The sequence below is a fragment of the Poromitra crassiceps genome (genome assembly GCF_964638095.1).
Source record: "Poromitra crassiceps genome assembly, chromosome: 7".
In the NCBI taxonomy this organism is placed as follows: domain Eukaryota; kingdom Metazoa; phylum Chordata; class Actinopteri; order Beryciformes; family Melamphaidae; genus Poromitra; species Poromitra crassiceps.
This window is the reverse complement of record NC_139628.1, coordinates 25,353,672-25,370,257: the sequence shown is the minus strand read 5'-3', so window position 1 is coordinate 25,370,257 and position 16,586 is coordinate 25,353,672.

The window sequence follows — 16,586 nt, the reverse complement described above, 5'->3', positions numbered from 1 at the left end:
CATTCTTCAGTATTATTATTACATGTACAGTCCATTTGTTGGAAATGTACAGGAAAAAAAAAAAAAAAAAAAAAAATTACAGGCCGAATACAGGTTTATTCTTCCGGGCTGGAGAGAGGCAGTAATTTAGTAGCAGTTAAAGGCAAGAGTAAACATAAAGGTCTTTAGCTTGGATTTAAAAATAGGCAGAGTAGGGGCAGATCTAATGTGTTCAGGGAGTTTGTTCCAGTTATGAGAGGCATAGTGGGAGAACGCAGCTTCACCATGTTTTGATTTGGTCCTCGGGACAATTAGTAGACCAGTGCCTGAGGATCTCAGGGATCTGGATGGTTCATAGTGTAGAAGCATTTCAGAGATGTAGTGTGGGCCTGACCCGTTGAGAGATTTGTAAACTATTAGCAGAATTTTAAAGTCTATTCTAAGATTTACTGGCAGCCAATGCAGGGATTTGAGAACTGGTGTAATGTGTTCAGCTTTCTTGGTTCTTGTTAGAACTCTAGCAGCCGCATTCTGAATGAGCTGTAGTTGTTTAATAGCTTTTTTGGGAAGACCATTGAAAAGACTGTTGCAGTATAGTCTAGCCTGCTAGAAATGAAAGCATGAATTAGTTTTTCAAGATCTTGTTTGGACATATAGCCTCTAATCCTTGCTATATTTTTTAGATGATAGAAGGCAGATTTTCTTATAAGCTTGATGTGGGAGTTGAAATTTAGATCAGAGTCAATAATAATGCCAAGATTTTTTACCTGGTCCTTTGGCTTCAAAGATAGGGATTCGAGGTGAGCAGTAACTTTGAGCCTATCTTCTTTTTTGCCGAAGACAATTATCTCTGTTTTGTCTTTATTAAGTTGGAGAAAATTCTGGCACATCCAATCATTAATTTGCGCAAGGCACTGACACAGTGTCTCTATGGGGGCATAGTCATCCGATGAGAGGGCTATGTAAAGTTGGGTGTCATCTGCATAGCTATGGTAAGCTATTTTGTTTTTTTGCATAATTAGGCCTAGAGAGAGCATATAAAGGTTAAATAGGACAGGACCTAAAATTGATCCTTGGGGTACCCCACATGTCATTTTGGTTTGGTCAGATGTGTAGTTGCCAATGGAGACAAAGTAGTTCCTGTCTTGCAGATAAGATCTGAACCACTCTAGGACCGTGCCGGAAAGCCCGACCCAGTTTTCCAGTCTGTCCAGTAGAATTTCGTGGTCAACCGTATCAAAGGCAGCGCTGAGGTCTAGTAACACTAAGATTGAGATTTTACCTGAATCAGTGTTCATTCGGATGTCATTTATAACTCTGATAAGCGCAGTTTCGGTGCTATGATGGGGTCGGAAGCCTGATTGGAAGGGATCTAGGAGGTCATTGGAGGATAGAAAGGTATTGAGTTGTTGGTAGACAGTTTTTTCGAGTATTTTGCTAATAAAGGGAAGATTTGATATTGGTCTGTAGTTGCTGATTATAGAGGGGTCGAGGCTACGCTTCTTTAGCAGGGGCTTAACAACTGCAGTTTTGAGAGATTTTGGAAAAATGCCTGTAAGAAGAGAGGTATTAATTATCTTCAGTATGTCGGTCGCCAGGCAACTGTAGACATTTTTTAGAAAGCTTGTTGGCAGGGTGTCTAGGCAACACGATGAGGATTTAAGGCCTCGTATCGTTTCTTCTAGTTTCTTGTGGTCAATGACATTGAACTGAGTCATGTTAATTAAGCACCTATTCTGTCGGTGCGGCGGAGCCACATTTGTTCTTGATGTGGAAATAGTTAGTCTGATATTTATAATTTTATCCCTAAAGAAGGTCGCAAATTTATTGCATTTGACATTGGATAGAAGATCAGGGGCAATTTGTGGGGGGGGGTTTGTCAGCCTGTCAACAGTGGCAAAAAGAGTGCGAGCGTCATTGGTGTTTTTGCTGATAATGTCGGAGAAGAAGAATTTTCTGGAATTTTTTAGTTCCTGGTTGTAGGAGTGAAGACTATTTTTATAGATGTCATAATCGATGTGAAGTTTAGTTTTCCGCCATTTGCGCTCGGCTTTCCTACAATCTCTTTTTTTGTTATTTACAGAGGGAGCGTTTCTCCATGGTGCTTTTTTCTTACCGGAGATTAGTTTAGATCTAATGGGAGCTACAGCATCAATAGCCTTTAGGGTTTTAGAATTGAAGTTATCTAGGAGATCATTGACAGAGGCTGAGGGGAAGGGGCCAGCGAGAAAGCCTCCATGAACCGTGTGCTAGTGCTCTCGTTGATGTGATGCTTTTTGATGGTTTTTGACCGAGTAAGAGCGATAGGGGTGATCTTGAGTTCAAGAAAAATACAGAGATGGTCAGACAGAGCCATAATGCTGTAAGACAAGTAAAATATCAGACAACTGATGTTTTTAAGTTTTCACATCACATTTCGGTTTTGCTCCCACAGTTGTGTTCAATTACATACCTTTTCTCTAGGCCTTAGCTTAGAACCTCACCAGTAGCGAGCACACTCAAAGAATAGATAAAAACGCATGTTCAAGGCAAAAACACGTGTCTAGACAAGAGAATAAGCCAGCACACTAAATCTAAACCTGTGAAAGAACATTTAGTTTGCTGTCTTATTCTTTCTTCTAACCATTAGAGACTAAGACAATACTGCATAAATCCAGTAAATGTGACCCTCAACACTGTGTCTTGCCTCTATTTGCACACAGAGACCAAGAAGCACCAGGATGAAACTGAACAGAGAGGAGGGGAGACATGTCTAAATGATGACACCGAAATGGAACGTCTGATGGGAAAGACAGAGAACAATCTGGAGAAAAAGGCAACACTTGAAGAAGAGCTACAGAAAAAAAGTAAAGAAAAGAAAGACTTTGAATGGAAGGTTGCTACATTGGTGAAACAAAAGGGAGAACTTGAGAAAGAACTACAGGAGAAAGATAAGGAATTGAACAAAAAAGAATTGCTTGCTAAATTGACAGGAGAGCAGAAGGAACTGGAGAACAAGAGAGAACAACTCAAATCACAACTGCAGGAGGTAGAGAGACAGGAGGAGGAGAACAATGAGAATGAGAGGAAGCTTCAGTCAGCAGGTTGGATAGAAAAAAAGATGAAAGAAAATCCTCTATTAGAGGCCAAAAAGAATCTGAAGAGGAGAAAGGCAGAACTTAATGAAGAGCTACAGAAGACAGAGACAGGCCTGAAGAACAGAGAGGGAAAAGTTACTCAACATACAGAATTTAAAAGGAGAAGAGAGAATGAGAAGGAGCAAATCAAAGTGAAATTGAAGGAGATAGAAAAAGAGATTGATGAGTATGACAGGAAGCTTGAGTCAGTCAGGAGAGAAGTCACAGAGCTCAAAATACAGCTAGAAGCATCAGAGAGAGAAAAGCAAGAGGTCAGACAGGAGACAGAGCTTCAGCTTCAGCTTCAGCTACAACAGGAAGTCAAACCTGTGGAAAGTCTGGAGGAACTCAGAAAGCAAGAACCAAGTCAGAATGTAACCAGGGTGCAGGTGGAACATCATGAAGCAGCTGGGGAGCAGGACACAAATCAGGAGGAAACCAGAAAACAGGGGGGAAATAACGACTGGGAGACAGAGGAAAAGTAGTCAGAGAGCCACTGGAGACAAGGGCAAAAGTCTGGAGGAAACTGGGAAACAACAGCAAAGTCAGCATGAGGACGAGGAGCAGGGGAAAGTGCAGGAGGCAACCAATCAGGGTGAAAGGAAGGAGGCAACCTCAGAGCAGGATGGAACTAAGGAGGAAACCATGATACAGGGGGGAAATCAGGAGGCACCTGAGAAACCGAGGGAAAGTCAAAGCACCCCTGGGAACAAGGCCCATGAGGAAAGTCAGGAGGTAAAGAACCCGCATTCAAAAATTAAATTAAAGCCAGAGAAGGAAAGCAAAGCAGGCAAGAAGGTCAAACCTGTGGAAAGTGTGGAGGAAACTACAGAGCAGCTGGAGAAATCCAACATGGAGTTCACTGAGAGAGAAGCAGAGAGTCAGGAAGAGCTGCAGGAGAAAGATAGGGATGTTGAAGGACAAGCTGACACTAGTCAAAAAGAGATGAATGAGGAGGAAGTCTGTGTATTAACAGTCGTAGATGGTAAATTTACATCTTAATTTCTGCAGTTTCTGATCATATAATTTGTCAACATTAACTACTGTACACATGGCAATTATTTAGATTCCTGTGTTATCAAATTGAACACTCGATTTGCATTTACATTCTTCTGTTATTCTCAGTCAGCACTATGGAAAGTTGAGTGACAGTGAGCATTGATAAGATTATTGATCTTTATTAGTCACATGACTAAATCACACATGAACATATCAGAAAGTGAAAATGAGTTGATCAGGTTGCTCGTGCACCTTAATGCTTGACTTTCAGGTCAGCTCTCCCAGTGTTTCTGTTTCACTTCTCTCTGTTACACAAAGCTCTGTACAGTGACGGGAAAGATACATGTCTAAATCAGGAAGAATATTGAATATTGAGTCTCTTGTTTTCAGAACCAGTTTTGTCCACCACGTGGACAAAGGGTTTGAGTGGCTAATTGCTACTGACAGATTAGACAGTCGCACAATACCAGACTGACACTGCAGGACAAAACATAACAGGGGCTCATATATGTAGAGACAACACCGACTGTAAGACAGTAGATACGCACTGGAAACATTCAAATAAAAATAATATTTACAATCCTACATGTAGTTTTTTTATCACAAGAGTTACTTTGTGAATTTTTTTATCATACAATATTTATATATTTTTCTCTACCATGATTGATTGTATTGCTTATTTATGCTGCTTTTGAATATAATGTGATAATTAACTTGTGCATTATTCCTTGGTGAGAATTCACATCAGTGCATCACACCTCTCTGTAATGTAACATCAGGTGACTTGATGTTTTTGTGTGTGAATAAATGGACTTGGATCATAGCTGGATAAATGCCATGTCTGTGCTGAAATCTGATGTTTTTCCTTGGTGGGGTGGACATGTCTCCAGACCATGTGAACTTTAGACCATATGGGACTCTAACTCTCCATTGCAAACAATACGAATGAAATTCCTTTAGTGGGATGAAGCTCTTTAATTGATTTATAAATTTAACTTCAGGGAAGCAGTAGTATGTCGACCAGTTCCAGCACCTGTTAGCATCATAAACAATTGACCTGGTTGACCTCAGGGCTTGGTAAGTAACTTGTCAAAGCTAAAACAAACCCAGACTCTATTCAGAGAGGTGTAGTGTAGTATATGTTAATCATTAATCATATCAATTGCTACTAATGCATTGTCAAATGCTATTTCACTATTGGAAGGAGAAACAGTCAGCCTTTGGCTCCAGTTGTTCCGGAATGCGGCAGAGTCACCTGTTTCTATCCATTCCTGGAGCCGCTCTCATCAGTTAGAGTCTAATGGACAGTCTAACTGTTAGACTGTCCATTAGAGTCATAAAAGGCATCTGGCCAAACAATCACACATTGGGCAAGAGTGTATGACCTCAGGGGGGAGTAACTCACACACATAATGGTAGATACAGAACACATAGGACACACAGAACGCACATACAGACACCTAAAGGGAATAGGAAGAGTCACACACACGTGCACTTACATGCACACGCTTTGATTTAGATCTGAAGGAAGTGAATGGGCTAGAGGATGTATAGAGCTATATAGGGACACTTTATTGCCATCATAAAGGCAGTGTTACGACTGTCATTTGTTTTTCTTCTTTTCTTTGTGAATTATATAGTTTATTTGTAGACTCGTCAATGGACTGAGAGTTCCGTCCATTTTCCTCGTCGGTAGCTATTTCCGTGACATACTTCCTGGTTGCGGGTGTTTATCTTGTGGTCGACAGTGTCTTTGGCCCAGTCTTTCGCAGGTGCAGCTGGTTGGAGATTTGGTTGCTGATTGGATAGCAGCCCTGTCTGTCTGCCTATATAGAGGACTCACTTTCAACATGACAACAGAGTGGTACTGGAGTGTGAGACCTGTACCCTCTCAGCCGTGCATTTACACACCATTTCATTCAATTGTTTTCCTTTGTGCATTTTGGTCTTTGTTTATAAATCATGTTTGTTTCTTTGTGTCTTGCAGGAACGAGGCGCTACCTTTTGTGGTAGGGAACAGCAGTGCCGACCGAGGGGTTAACATCAGGTATTGAAGGCGCGGCCTGCTGGACCAGATTTCCCTGTCAGTTAGAGCGTCCTCGTTCCCCCGTTCCCTTTTTGAGCAATAAAACCTTTTTTGTTGCAAATTTGATACTTGTTTCTGCATATTTCATGTTACAGTCCTAACCCTAGACTTGGGGCGTAACAGGCAGCTAGCCATTTGTTTGATATAGGAAGAGGAAGGGAGAGAGGAGACATTCCAGACCCCTTTCTAAAGAAGAAAGGGTCTGGGTGTCAATTAAGGGTGTATTCACACCTGTAGGTCGTTTGCTTTGTTCCGATTCAGGTACTTAATTGATACAATTGTTGCATTTGTGCCTTGGTTCGTTTGTGTTCACACAGCCACAAATGAAACGGTCCAAATAGTATTGTCAAACTTCCTGGATTGGCCAGCAGAGACTCTGATAGGCTAATAGCCTCTCGGGATGGACAAAATAATTCCCAGAGATTTTCCTATATGATTATGAAAATGCGTTTTGTTAGACCTACATTTTAGGCTATGTCGGGCGTCCGCCGAGAGAGAGAGAGAGAGAGAGAGAGAGATCTATTTATTAATGTATGCTATGTAGCCTATGTAAGCCCATGTATTTATTTAGCCTATTGGGAATTTGGAGATAGAAGATCAAAGACCCTCGCAAATTCTGCTATTAGGCTACTATCACGGAGATGAGGATTAGCCGAGACATAGGCTATATGAACACCTGTCCTGTCAGGAATAAAATATTAATAAATAATTTAATAATAACGGACATTTCGAGGAAGACATGCAATCAGTCTGATTGTCTGATTGAACCAGACAATCTTATCACAAAGAAGGCTGGCTCTGATTACCACGATTTGTTTTCATTTATTGAATGAGACCAGAGAGAGAGGGAGAGAGAGGGCGGTGTGCACACAGGCAAAATCCTAGAGATTCAACACATTAACGTTGCTTCCCATGGTCCGAGGTAAGTTGATTGAGTTCAAACTGCTGATGTGATTATCCAAAAATCCCCCAAAGTTTATCGATGCAAGTCACAAGTCGCCAAAACAGGATCTGAAAGATGTTGTTTTTAAACGATAAAAATGTTCGTTCTTCAGGCCATTACGCACAGCACAGCTGACTACGGCAGCTGGTTTATCCAAAAATGCGCACCGTTTACTGCTGTTGTGGCGGATCGAGGTCGGCTCACGTTCTCACCACAAACGAACCGCACCAGAGTTCGTTTGGAAGCGGACCGAGACCACCCTTTCTTGGCGATCTCGGTCCGCTTGTTTTGTCCCGCATCCGAGTGCGATTGCTGTGTTCACACTCCCCCAAACGAAGCGCACCAAGGGGGAAAATGCTCTCCGTTTCGGAACAACTGCTCCAAACGAGATAGGTGTGAATACACCCTAAGTTTGAGTGACAGTTGACACACAGAACTGCATAACCGCACACTCATGACCAGTTCCCCTCAGAAGGGAGACGGATGATTGGTTGAAAAGGACAGGAAGTGAGGTAAGGGAGAGGAGGAGACGGAGAGTTCAGAGAGGGGTAAAAACTGAGACGCAGACAGTTTTTTTCCTCAGAGAGCACATCCAGGCAGCATCTCTCCATGGCACACAGGTCATACCAAAACTTGTTCATTCAAATAAAAGATACTTTATTAGATTACATGTTTTCCAGTGCTTCTGTGATTCCGCTCTTCTTTTCCCAGTTATTTAATATAGGAAAGTAGAGAGGTCTCGTGGTTATTCTTAAGAGTTTCAAACTTTATTTTGTCTCGGTTATATAACACTTGTGAAAAACACAGCCCCAGTTTAGAGACGGTGTGGTTTTGAAAACATTAGTCTTTATCTGACTTCACTTCTGAGAATCTCTTTATCTGACTTCACTTCTGAGAATCTTCATTTCTTGAAATAGTCATGAGGCCAGTTTTTTATGTTATAGATTAAACAAGAAAGTAATGAGACAAATCAAATAAAGAACATAAAAGTTGAATTTTTCATGAGTTAACAGCCATTCTGAAGAATGTATAAGCCTGTTGTTCCTGTTCTAAAAGCTGAAGACTTATAGAGGCCATTTACACCTGGCGTTAACATGCGTTTTCTGCCATCATATTGCAATCAGATTGTGCTTGACCACATTAACCTGATTCCATTTACACCTGGCGTTAACATGCATTTTCATGCCATTAGATTGCAATCTGATTGCAATCTGATGGCAGAAATGGTTGTCCTCTCAATCCGCATAAAGTTGCTGTATCCAGATTGAGAGGACACATTGCATTTACACTTGTGTTCAATGTGTACACAATGCATCCCTGACCACCTCCGGAGGTGGTTTAGCCGATCAGATTGCAATCCTTCAATGCGTTTTGGGGGTGTTTACAGCTGCCATTTCAAGTGATAAAACACAATCTGATTGCAATCTGATCACAGAAAACGCATGTTAGCACCAAGTGTAAATGGCCTCATACACAGATGAGAATACTTAATAATAAAAAAGCATGATGAGGGTTAAAAGCTTTAATATAGCTGGCTGTAATCCACCAGGTTACATGGCTTCTTCCTCCATTATGACATCTTCACAGCTGCTCTTCTCCTTCACACGTTGAGCTGCAGAAACAGAAACACAAACCTCCATTTAGAAAAATACATCTTATGTAAAGAGAATTCATAACTATCTTTACCTTAATTCCTCAGCTAATCAATATTTACATATTAATGGTGGCTCTTTTATCCCTGATAGCCCACATTTTTCTTCGGATAATTTGCATACTTTATCTAGAGAACATAAAGATGTGTGTAGGTTATTTTTTTTAGAAGGACTAAATGCTCCATAAGTGACAAACTGATGTTTAAAAATGCTCTATTTTCTACTGACTGAAATGGTTTCTATAAGGGGGGCTTCTCGAGGCAGGTGGCATGTGAATGATGCACAGACAGCTGGAGATACACAGGCAACAACATACTATAACGTAACGTTAAGTAAACAATTTAAAAAACAAAATCAATTTACCTTCTCCAAAATATATAAATTCAAGCACTTTCAATGACCCACGTTTATTTTCAAAAACTTTCAAGGGCTTGATTTCCCCCGCAAATTCATAAACCTTCAGTGATTTCAAGGACCTGTGGGAACGCCGTTTTGCTTTGCTGCTACAGAGTGTACAGAGAGAGGGGCCCTTCTACCTTTTTCTGTCTGCTTTACTCATGTGGTTTCTCAGAGAAGCTCAAAGTATCATTAGCATCTGAAGCCAGCACTTTAAATAGTACTCTACTCTGAACTCTGTATCTCCTGCCCCAGAAGAACCTGCTCTAAATGTGCTTTGCAGCCCTTATTTACTCAAGCGTTGCCTTTATTTCAGCAGTTACTTATATTAGTCTGTATATTTTCTGTACCTCTGTGTCTCCAACAACGAAACAGTTCCACCATCAACACCAGAGCCATCAATAAGAAGATGACAACAGTCCTTATCAGGAGGAGATGATGGGAAGCATGGGTGTCTTTGTGAAGTGCTGGACAAATTAGAAAAAGTTGATGCTCAAAATGTATGAGACAAGGTGGTGTCTTAATGCTGGAATACAGAACCTTTTTTTAAATAACAAAATAGATTGGATATTATCAGTCTGTATTAATGCACAAATCCCCCTGTTTGACATTTCAGAGATGTATAATGTATAAAAATAAAATAAAATAAAATAAAATAAAATAAAATAAAATAAAATAAAATAAAATAAATATTGGAAAGTGAAATTACACATTGCACAAAATCCACAAAAGCAACAATCTGAATGTGAAGATATAAATAAAGTTGTTATACACAACAAAACAGATTTGAGCCCCCAAATATCTTTCCCCCCAGGTATTCTTACATGATTTAGCCTTCTGGAACATCAAGCGGATAAAATCTGTTACAATACAAGTTGACATTTAGTTGTCTCTTCACAAAACTGTTACATTAATGGACTTTCTACCAAGTGCAAAAGTGTCAAACACTGGTTCTTGACAGTAGGTAGCCTACATGACGTCACATCATCTTCATGAAAAACAGCCATAAATCTAATTATCTTCATCATTTTGGAAACAGTGTTAGGTCTCACCTCTCACAGCCAGCCAGCTCTCTGGTGATTCTCCAACAGCAGAGATGTTACACTTGTAGAGGCCTGCATCAGATTGAGAAACACTGTAGATGGTCATCTCTCCTGTAGAGCCCATCTGGAGGAAGAGGCCATCTTTATAGAAACCAGCTGGGAGGTTGGAGCGAGGCCAGACTGTACAGTTCAGAGTCACATCATCTCCCTCCATCACAGGACAGACAGGAATATCCATGGTCACACACCCAGCTGGACTTGAAAAAAGAAAAAATAGACATGAGTTTCTTTGCACGTGTCATAGGTGTGCAACAGTTTGGGAAGAGAGTAGATCTGAAATTGGGGCCTAGGGGGACAGAGAAATTTCACAAAACTCTTAAAACATATTTCATTTTTGATTATTGTTGTTTTAAGGATTTTGTTTGTTATGGTTAGGGTTAGGCAAGTACAACTTGGTTATGTTTGGGTTTGAGTTTTCTTATCTAACCACAACCAAACCCTATCCCTAACCTTATTATTAAGGTATTATTAGGGGGCCAATCACGAAGTGCGTGGATCATTGCGTGGATTATTATTTCTCTTCTTCTACGGCCCTAAAACAGTATGTACGTCAGAAACCATACGGTTCAAAGTAACCAGACTTTGCACATAGGTTGGAAATGTGACCCACTACTCAGAGACAAAAAAATTACCCATATTGCCCAGATGGTGGCGCTATAACAGACCATTTCACATTCTGGTCTATAACTCCTGAACCGTGAGTCCGAGAATCAAAATTTCATTTCTCCTGGATTCGATACGCATCTATACATATGTCTGCGCCACTCATGAGTGAACCTGATGACGCTGCCTGCATCATCCGGGGGGGCACAGGCCCCCCTCCACCCCCGTAGTGGGTGTGAGCCTCACACTGTGAGGTCCACCCACCACCCACCCACCACAATCTCTTGAAATCGTGTGGGATACATGGGATTCAGTGCAGTAGTGGTGTGCCTACTGAAGAGGCAGGTGTCAGCACCACATTCTACAGTGTCTTGAAGGCATTCAGGATCATCACATTCTCTTGATAGCACAACAAATTGTATTAGTGTTAAAATTACTGCAAAGCACGTGTAGGGCACGATCCTGCTGTCCTGGCGCCCTTCACGAGCTTCATCTACAACTCCAGGGCTGAATTTCAGTCCCAGTCCGCCCCTGGTTACAGTCTAATTGAGGCGAGAATGGAGTTGGAGCTGATCGATTGTAGGTCCAGACGACCTTTCGGTTAATAATAAAAAAAAAAGCTACATAATGAGACGTTGTCAGACTGTAAACAATGAAGGAAGCGGCGGGACTTGCGCTCTACAGAAGAAACCATGACATATCAGCCATCTGTCCCAGAGTCATATTAGTATTGTATAGTAACTGGTATAGTAACTGGTAGCCTAGTTTCCAAGTAGTGCCGAAAACCCCCAATGTAGGCTAATGTTTTTGTTGTATATTGCAAAATTGTACTCACAAATTTCTCCCACAGCCAGCCAGCTTTCTGCTGATTCTGCAGCACCAGAGATGTTGCACTTGTAGAGTCCTTCATCAGACGTGGAAACATGGTGGATGGTCATCACTCCTGTAGAGCTGGTCCCGATGATGAAGCCATCTTTATAGAAAGCAGCTGGGAGGTTGGAGGAAGTCATGTTCTTGCTTCTACAGCGCACAGTCACAGCATCTCCCTCCATCACAGGACAGACAGGACTATCCAGGATCACAGGCCCAGCTGCACAATTATGATTGATAAAAATATATAAAGTTATAAAGTACATATAAAGTATGTTAAACATGAGTTTAATACACAATCAGCCACAGTGAGTGAATACAAGCTATACAAAGGATAGCCTACAGTATATTGTCCAAATACAGCCACATTAATGAATGAGCAATGGATATACAGTAGTTCCCACGATCAACATGTGAATTCACTCTAATTATCCTGAAACCGTTTTTAAACAAAGACTGAAAACACCTTTTTAATCTGGCTTTTAAAGTAAAAAAAAAACAGTCCCACAGTATGAAACAAAACATACTTTATCTTCCCCCTTTTATATATTCTTTATTTTTTAGAGATAGGCCTACTGAATGATGGCCCTTGGTAATTTATTTATGTATTTATGTATTCAATGGAGATATGTGTCTTTTTAATTGAACTCTTCAGTTACTATAGGAATATGTACCAGTGACATTGATGTGGACACTGTTGCTTCTCCCTCCATCTCCAGCCTCACACCAGTATTATCCACTGTCTGTTATATAGGCTGTTTGAATTGTACAGGACAAGCCTTTTGATGCCTCCCAGTTATTGGGGCATATGCAAACTCCTCCCTTGATCTTCTCATAACTCAAGCCATCAAAGACCTCACATTTAAAAGACACAGACGTGTATTCAAAGATCTGCAGTCTCTCAGGAACAATACGAGGATCTGAGAGAGAGAAACAGAGAGGAACAGAGACGATAAATTAAGAAAATTCTTCCTAAAGGAAATATACACCTTGAATTGTCTTGTATACTGAATTATGAACTGTGGTTTTCATTAATGTAATAAAAATGAGGGGGGAAAGTAAGCCATGTCACTCTTCTTTTGTAAAACCAATGATGAAGGCATTTATGCCAAAACACACGACAACAACAACAGCAAAGACGGACTGAAGCATCCGCTCTCACATCACGTTCTCACTCCGAGCTAATCAAATAGTGTCACATTGTGATGCATCTTGTGCGTCGGACGTTAATGTTGGACGTTAACGTGCAGCACGGTGCCCTCGTACATCACCCTGCATGGTGATGGTAGTCATGTGACATTGATTTCTTGGAAACCATGGCGAGAATTCAGAGAAACAAGGTTGCACCATGGCAGCGAAGTGGGGAGGGAGGCTAGCCTGCTAGGCTTCCAGGAACCTTTGCAGCCCAGGGCTTCACCACCGGTCCTCGCCATGTTGCTGCAGGTAACCAAACCCTAAGCCCAACCAGGCTACCAGTGCCTAACCCCAACCTCAAGCTGTCACTGACCTTTGTCTAACCCCAACCTTGTACATTCAAACATGACGCACAAGGGTACGGTGCACTTTAACATCAGATGCATAAGGCGTGTGACAATGCAACAATATTTGATGCCCTTGGAATGAGAATGTGCTGCTCACAACCTGCATATTTCAGAACTGCACCTGTCACAAAATGCAAAACTCAAAGGAAGTTAAACACCTGGACCATAATCGTTATGAAAATTTGGCCTGGGGTGTCTACTTCTTTCTTTCTTTTTTTATAATTATACCGCCCAAAAAAAAAAAGTTGTATTACTAGAGCAACACAGCCATCACTGGAGAGAGAAAGGAGGAGAGATGCATATTGCATAAATATAGGCAATTTTATGTGTAGATACATGTCTGCTATATTCATTCACACAATATGCAACTGTTCCAACTCTCATTGTTTACCTCACACTTTTCTATCTTAAATTATCATTCTAGGTAAGGAGACTATTTATGACATTTGTCATCAAGTTTCTGTTACGTCTGATTTAGAAATTTGAGCAGCAACTAAACACATAAAATGTAAAAGAAAGAAAGAACAAATTGAAAAACCTATTTATTCGACCCAGTCACCAGAATAAAATTTCTGCATTGTATATTTTTTAAATCCACAGAAATGTAAAATATGAACATTTCTGAATGGAATTAATTATGTTGCATATCATGTTTAGATATTAAATTAACATTATACACGTCATAGAGTCTAATGACATTAATATTCATGTTAATGAATGTCTCATGTTGAAGTATGTCGCTGCCGCCTATAAGGGGTGGGATTGGCACAAGCAAGAGAGCACCATGACTCCTGATTGAGACACGTCATGCTTCGGTTTGAGCCCAAACCCAAACCATAACCTTAACCTAACTGTTGCTTTGTTGCATAAACCCATCCCAGTGGTTTTATTTGCCTAAACATAATTTATGTTGAGATTGTAGACAGAAAATGCCATGTTTTAGACATATGATATGTGACATATTTTGGTTCAGAAATGTTCATACTTTACATTTCCGTGGATTCCTTTTTCTTCTTTTACTCATGACAAGGACATAATGGATCTTAAATGTCCTGAAGTCTCAAATGTGAATGTAAATAAATACAGTTTATATCAATGTGGCATCTTTACTCACATGGCAGCACTTTAGATTACAGATCATAACAACAGGATTAGGGCTGCAAAATGCTAAACTCCCCGTGTCCACATCTCAATATTAGATTAAACCAAACATCCAGAGACGGAGGGATTACCTGGATGATCCCCCAGAGCTAGCTAGCTCTCTTGGGGGTGCGGTTAGCGTGTAAGCGGGAGATCGGTGGATCAAATCCCGCCTCCACCCCTGGGCAAGCCCTTATGGGTTGCTGTGAGTAACTGTCAACACAACAGAGTAATTACATATTACCTAATTATTATCACACTATTACCCCCAATGTGAGGCACAGAGCTGTAACCTGCATGCTGTCTTGTTGCTGACTGTCTGAGCATCAGACTGAAGAACAGTGAAGATATGATGGTGAGAACCTCCCCTTCCTGTGGAGATGAAGTTCTCTTACATTCAAGACCTCGACTTCACAACATATGGAATATGCAGAGATGGCAAAAGTACACATTCTTTACTCAAGTAGAAGTGTAAAAATAGACGCTGAAGTAGAAGTACTGATTCAACTTATTTAATCAAGAGTAAACCAAACACACACACACACACACACACACACACACACACACACACACACACACACACACACACACACACACACACACACACACACACACACACACACACACACAGGTGTTAAAGAAAGCAGTGCAGGTTGCGCAGGTCAGCCCCTTCTCCCCCGCCACCGCACCATCTCCATATGCATAATGGAGGAAATCAGTGACAACAAAAAAGCACAGATGCAGCAGAAACTATTATGAAATAATGCTCAAAAGTTGTTCCAAACAAACGTTAATATGCAAAAACTATACATCACATCGCCTATATTTTGATATTCTGAGTGAGAAGTATATATATATATATATATATATATATATATACGCACGCACACACACACACACACACACGCACACACGCGCGTGCGCACACACACACACACACACACACACACGCGCGCGCGCGCGCGCGCGCGCAAACACACAACCAAAACCTTCTGGACACAGGACATGATAAATGTGTTCTAATGATTAATCTGTCACATTACTGTGACTTGTGCACTACTGAAGTCTCTAATAGACATAAGCTGCAACAGATAGACAGTTAAACACAAAGTGAACAGAGACTACCTACCACCCAGTACAGGTGAGCAGAGTGAAGTTACACCCGTGACCCGCCCATCTTTTATAGCCCTTATAAATGATGTGAGGACTTTGTACGTGTATCCTACTTCCCTCTGTGGTGACAAGACTATCGTGCAACAGGTTTGGACTCTCTTATTAAATTCTTATTCTTAAATTACTTAGGCTAGTTAGAATACACAGCTGTTGATTTAATCTCAAACAACAGTTTTTCATCATTTATTGAGTGTAAAAATGTACGAAGCATGGAATAATTTCACCATTTAATTTCAACAGTTCTTCTGACTTTGAAAACAGACCACAGTTTATTTTGAGTGGTCGAGGATAAACTCCTTTGTCTTCCTTTGTCACCAACCTGTCGTTCATTATGGGTTTATGGTTTAAACAGCTCAGTAATTTATTGAAGGAATTGGACTTGTATTGCAATTTATAAACGGTGGATTATAATAAGTGTAATCTGTTCAACAAACTTGGCAGTTTTGACAATTTATATGTTTTACACTATTTGACTGAGTTGAATGGTGATAGATGAAAGTAAAACTAGTTCTCAGGCACAATATGAATGGCATACTGTAGAGGAAATTACTTTATTATTATTATAACATTATCCAATCCTTATGTAAAAGGGAGTGGGTTCTGCGATTTTGGTCACATTTTTGGTTACACGCGAGCAATTGTGATGTCACTGATGATGTCACACTGTCTGTGACATTGCTTGGTGGCCGAGCTCCATATGCGAGCTGCAGGGCTTCATTCTCAATTCCAGAGGGGGAGGGACTCTTACAGAATGATTGTTGGCAGATAAGAACAAACAAATCTACTTGAGTAAAAGTAAAAAATTATAGCTAATTTAAAATGTACTTTGTTGTTGTTTGTTGTTGTTGTTGTTGTTCTTGTTATTCAATATTCTAAATGTGTAAGCTTTGAAACTGCTCGACACGTTTGTATTCACCCTACAAGCAAAATAAAATGTATTTGTCTAACTTGAACAAAAAGGAACAGCCAGCAGGGGGACCTGTTG